The sequence below is a fragment of the Eleginops maclovinus genome, chromosome 15 (genome assembly GCF_036324505.1).
Source record: "Eleginops maclovinus isolate JMC-PN-2008 ecotype Puerto Natales chromosome 15, JC_Emac_rtc_rv5, whole genome shotgun sequence".
Taxonomy (NCBI): Eukaryota; Metazoa; Chordata; class Actinopteri; order Perciformes; family Eleginopidae; genus Eleginops; species Eleginops maclovinus.
Window position 1 is genome coordinate 15,112,969 of NC_086363.1, and position 5,984 is coordinate 15,118,952.

The window sequence follows — 5,984 nt, forward strand, 5'->3', positions numbered from 1 at the left end:
ACCTGGAGTCAAACCAAATCGTACAGTGGAATTGAAGCTAAGGCTACTGTCAAATCTAACTATCTTTCTGTAAAGGGACCAGCAGGTCGAGGCTGTATAACTGCTGGTGTATTATTTAGCATGAATAATCAACATTGATCAGAGTCTTCAATTCTATAGGCAAATGTGCTGATCTGAACTGTTCTCCCCTCTAGCACATTATGCAGGTCTTACAAAGACAGTGCATTGTCAACATCTGCGGCGGAAAGAAAGCCCCATTGTCTTCCACTACCGGATTGTACCTGAGGAGAGACAGGCGAATTCAAGACAGTTAAACCACTGTGAATCAGGAGAAAAGACTTCAATGATAAGCTGATTTATACATAGCTTTTCACCTCAGGAATGCTGATATGGGGATGTTAGCATTCGGTGAGACAGGAATGTTGAAGCCGGCTCAGCTCTGTGATGTACTGCACAGAGGGGCCGTGTATTATTTCATCTGTCTCCAAGCTTTCTATCTTCTCTGCTCTCTCATGTTGTTTTCAAGGGAAGGGTATTATGTTGTATTCACAGCTCCTTTTTCAAATACTGATAAACATGGTTTGTGTGAGCGTACATTAAACAAAAAGACAGACAGCAGTGAGAAATGTAATCTTTGAGGTAGTTGAGCTTTTGAAAGCGGTTTTAATTAACCCTGTATTACATTTACACAGTCTTATTGATGAGAGAACTGGCATATATCTGGAAAAAATGTAATCAAAATGTAAGTTTTGTTGGAATTAATAGAAATATTTTGGGAAGATCTGCACATTTAGACACTGCAGGGTATTAATAAGTTAGAAGGCAGTTCTGTCATCAATTTCCAATATAAACACATAAATCCCTTTAAAATAAAATGATACATCATTTATTATTATATTTTATCTTCTGGGCATATTGGTAAATTGAAAAATAACCAGTTCTATGGGGAAAAGCAAATTGCACATCAGAAACTGGTACCACAATTTTTTATTACATAAATAAATGTGCTTTCATTTCCACAGAGAAAGACATCAAAAATTCATCAAAGGAGAATTTTTCAAAGATATCTTGAGGTGCTTAACAGTCAAACAAGACTATTTCCAAGTACAGAAGTATAATAATAGTCAAGACCTCAGGTACAAGTAAATAAGGCCTGTAATTCAACAGGACCTGGATACACCTTCCCCAGTGGTATTCATTATCACCCTCCACACCATGCAAGTCTCTGTGGATTTCAAAAGTTTGACTCAGTCTCTGCTTTCTTAGCCTCTGCTCGCCTCTATCATCCGACTCCCATCCCCCTTCTTCCCCTCCACCCCACCTCTCCCTAGTCTTCCTTTCATACTTTTTTTCTTCTTGCTATTCTTGCTGGTGATGAGAAGCATTATTTCTCAGAGCTTTTTACACCCGGGAGGCCACTGCCTGGCTTTTTGCAGACGTTGATAAGGGATGATGCTGCGGTTGCCAAGCCATACAAATTATTTCAGGAATAAAGAGATCAATAGCATCTTTTAGCAAATCCTCCTTTCCCAGACCACCGTTCATTTCAAGTTTATTTTTCGCTGGCAGAATAAAAGTTAGGGGAAACAAAGAAAAATCTGAGAGAGGCAGGTTTTTCAAAACCTGCCTCTCTCAGATTTTGATTTTCTGGTTCTCAACAGTTCACTGTTGAGAACCAGAGGCCATTGAGCTTCAACTTTTCTGCGTTTGTGTATGTATGTGTGTGTGAGACTAATGTGAGTGACTGTGCGAAATCCATTTCCAGCTCACGTCTTTAACTGACCATTTTGAATTGTCTTCCTACCAAGTGTTAGGGACCTAGCAGTGGGGCAACAGGGACACAGAAATTGTTTACAGAAAACTGACAGATGCATGAGGGAACACTTATATAGTGGCTTGGCCAAACCAAATAAGGGTAAACTGCTTCTTCTTGTTTGGTTTATTGGTGGTTGTCAACAAACGCTCACGTGCATTAGCACTACTGCCAGATTGCCAGAAAATCAAATGGAAAAAATAATTAAATTAACGTAAATTGAACAACAAACAAACTTAATTGTCCTGGAGAATTCTCCACAAAAAAATAAAAATAATTAAAAAGAAGGGGTAAACAAAATAGATGCACAAGCCTTAATCCCCCCCTTGAGATGGAAGCATGGTTTGGCCCAATTAACAGCCTTCAAACCTTAAGTGTCCTCAACCCTAAGCCACGCCCTTTGCTCCACCAGGAAAAAACCTACCCCAACAACCATGGTAACTCAAAGACTGTGTGTGTGTGTGTGTGTGTGTGTGTGTGTGTGTGTGTGTGTGTGTGTGTGTGTGTGTGTGTGTGTGTGTGTGTGTGTGTGTGTGTGTGTGTGTGTGTGTGTGTGTGTGTGTGTGTGTGTGTGTGTGTGTGTGTGTGTGTGTGTGTGTGTGTGTGTGTGTGTGTGTGTGTGTGTGTGTGTGTGTGTGTGTGTGTGTGTGTGTGTGTGTGTGTGTGTGTGTGTGTGTGTGTGTGTGTGTGTGTGTGTGTGTGTGTGTGCATCAAACCAATTGAGATGTTTCAGATAAATCAATGTCCTGTCTATTGGTTAAGAAAATATCTGAAGCTAGCACAAAGTTAGCCTAGCTTAGCATCAAGACTTGAAGCAGGGCTAACAGCTAGCTTAACTCTGTCCAAAGTGATAAAATAGGCCTGCAAACAACACCTAAACTCCATTTATCACGTTTTTGTCCATACCGAAACATGTGGAAATTGTACAAGTTGTAGTATAAGGGAAGGTTTAACTATTTAGCAGCTAACAGCCAGACATGCTATCATGTCACAGCTGCAAAAGCATCACAGTAATTAATAACCTTAATTGCTGAATCCCCTTCAGGTGTGTCTGCTGCAGGACCCTGGCTGTGTGTGTTAGCTCACTGCATGAGACACTTCAATGGACAATTCAACAGAACCATGTTACAAGGTATGCTAGCTGGGCTATTTTTGTTATTAAATGTCAAATGAATACATGTGTTTTAAAATATCCGGTTTTCTTTCTTGTGTTTAAGGCCGTTTGCTGATTGGAATAAGCCACAGTGACTCTGCTGAAGGGTTGTTACACATGGGTTTTTCAAGGACTCTTTGTGGGCACATATAAAGCAGCTGTGTTTGCAGTGACTGCAGGCTAAAGAGACCAAGCCTGTTGCCATTTATTTATTCATATAATGGTCTGCTAGCATTTTTTTTGTAGGATTTCTTATGCCTCTTTGACAATATGGAATCTGTTCTGTCATCATTATAATGAGAAATGGATGAAAACTGATTTTTCCTCAAGACTATCATATACTTAATTATTTAGGTCGAATAAGAAACTTGTTCTTGTTAAGGTAACAAGGCAACTTATCTCATTATAACAAACTTGTTTTAATAAAAAATGAAAGACCTTAGCATACATGGAACACAAGTCTAAGGAGACTTTGTGGTAGGGGATGTGCTCTCCAATTTTGTTACTGTTGACATTTTTTTGTACTTGTATTTCTTAATGAGTTTTACTAAGCAGTGAATGGTTTTATAGGACCTTGGTGGGAGCTGCATTAAAATGTAACATATGATGACTATTCAGCATTTTCTCATTAGCGCTAAGTGAAAATAAACAGCTGCACTTTTTCAAATTCATAATGAGCAGAAAAGAATACATTCTATATCCTACACAGAGGTTCTGTACCTGATTATTTAACACCATGTACTATGCTCAATAGTAAAATCTTATACTTGGGATAGATTTAAACGTGTAAAGATTCATTTCTAAAACGTTCATTTTATTACAAAGCCTACATGCTGTTCTAATGAAAAACCAAACTCTTAACCAAAGAAAATAAACTCTTAAAAATTGCTCTCTCAGATTTTATTTTTTCCATTTTCTGTAATTCACTGCTGAAGATTTCATCCAGTCCTTCCTTACGGTTTATTAGCGAACGTCATTGTGATGCGAGTGTCTGGTCAGTAGCACAATATCTCCACATATACCCTGCTTATGCTGCGTGCATAATGATCTACAGTATCTGTCATAGATCTTTCAGTGTAGATGAAAGAAGCGGCCTGGACATAATGGGGTTTCTGCAGCCCCAAATGAGACGTGGATATGAATGATGGAGCATTACAATGGTAGTCTTTGTCATTCCGGTATGCTGCAGCTTCATATCAATGTGCTGAATGGCCCATTCCTCATCATTGGATATCAGTGCATGTGTGTATATTTAAACTGCAAGTTCTGTATGTGTAGACAGGGAGATGGAGAGACAAAGAGAAGGACAGTTCTTCGTCTTCTGCATCTCTGAGGTGTCTGTTTGGGAAGGCTTTTGTTACGAAATACTGTGTGTGAAATCATCATATCATAACCCACTGACGTTATTTAAACTGTGGTTATATCTTTTCCTATCTTTTTGAGAATAAAAAGTGAGGTAATAGAGGGGTCACAGCAGACAGATCTCATCATGGCTGTTCTAATAAAAATAGACACTTTAAGATCAGTGAAATGAAATAATGTCTAACCTCTTTCCTTCTTCTCACTTTGAATCAGTTGTCACAACACCATTTGATATCCATGTCTGCTTGGCAGTTGTACTAATGCCTACGTTATTATCTGCAATTATGGCAAAGGCACAGTCTGACACAGTTGCAGCCCAAAAGAGCAGCTTCTGTCAAGATGTCCTTGAAAATGGCAATTAACCCCTGCATGCTTCAGTGGAGCTGCACAGAGCTGCCACTGTACGTGTGAAGTGCTTGTGAAAAAGATGAAGTTGGACCTGGAATGCCTAAAGGTTAGGGAATGTGACTGAAGGGTTGCCAGTTTGGGTTGAGAAAATAAATGAAAAGTGCTCACTGCTCCCTCAGCAACTGTTGCCGAGTTGTCCTTGAGCCGGGAGGAAGAACCCTAGATTGGTGAGTGTAGTGGGCTTCCAGATGTGTCTGTATTTAATTGTGTGTGTCGTCTGAAAAAAAACTGCAAGCTAACTGAAATTCTCAACGTATTTAAGCAAAAGACTTGAATGCTATTATAAGTAAAAACTACAAAATCCTAACGTAGATCATCAATGATCTTTAAACAGCATTCTGTTGATTAAATTCAAGATTCAATAGCTTTATTGTCATATGCATAGAAGCTACAGTGTAGATATGGCAATAAAAACGCAAGTCCCATTAAGTTGAAGAACTTTAAGATGGTACATTTTGGCCAAATTTGTCCTAAAATAGCATTTCTTGAAAGAAAATTAAATAAAGAACAAGATGTGATGTGGTAAGGCAGTGAGATTATTTTAAAATCTAAATTCAAAAGATGTTTTACACTCTGGTTATTATGTTTAAAAATGGAGATATAATGTGGTAATGTTAGTTAACTTTAGAGGTCACAATTTAGATCTATTCTTTGGACAGTGCTAGACTCTGTTCACCCAGTTTCCACTTGTTATGCTAATCTAAGCTAAATGCCTCCTGACTGTAGGTTCATACTCTGGTTATAGCCTACATATCAAAGCTAAACATTGTAAAAACAAAAGCATGTAATCAAATATTTAAAAAAAAAAAGTTTCTTAACAAAATAGTTATATTCCTTCTACAGTATTGAAAAATCATGCTCAAAAAGCAAGTATGTATATTTCATATTCTGATGCGTTAACCATGGCAGAGCAAAACCTTTTTCCCGCTTAAACCCTTCATTTGAGGTGTAAAGCCTACTTGTCAGAGTAGGTGAACCTGTGACCTTTTGTATGATTGAAACCAGCCGTGGTATGGCACATCATATTATTTGATGTCCTCGCCTTGATCGCTACAATCAGTCAAGCATTAAACGTCTAACTTTATAGCTGCTCTGAATGTCATTCTCTCTCCTTCATCTCTTTAAAAAAAGAGTGTCTTTGGCTTTGAGTGAGCAAAACTGCAATGCTCTGCACATCTCAATCACACCTGTTCAGTACAATCTTTCAGAACAAGCAGAGCCATTGCTAGTACAATATAACTGACATAG

General features: G+C 38.4%; 1 long non-coding RNA gene across 1 annotated transcript; it reads left to right on the top strand.

The window, feature by feature from the left end:
• Positions 1–2,190: 2,190 nt before the first annotated feature.
• On the top strand, positions 2,191–3,812 carry LOC134877315 (uncharacterized). The gene is made up of 3 exons (XR_010167545.1): positions 2,191–2,250; positions 2,859–2,945; positions 3,031–3,812. It is a non-coding gene; the product is annotated as an uncharacterized LOC134877315 (long non-coding RNA).
• The last annotated feature ends 2,172 nt before the right edge of the window (positions 3,813–5,984 follow it).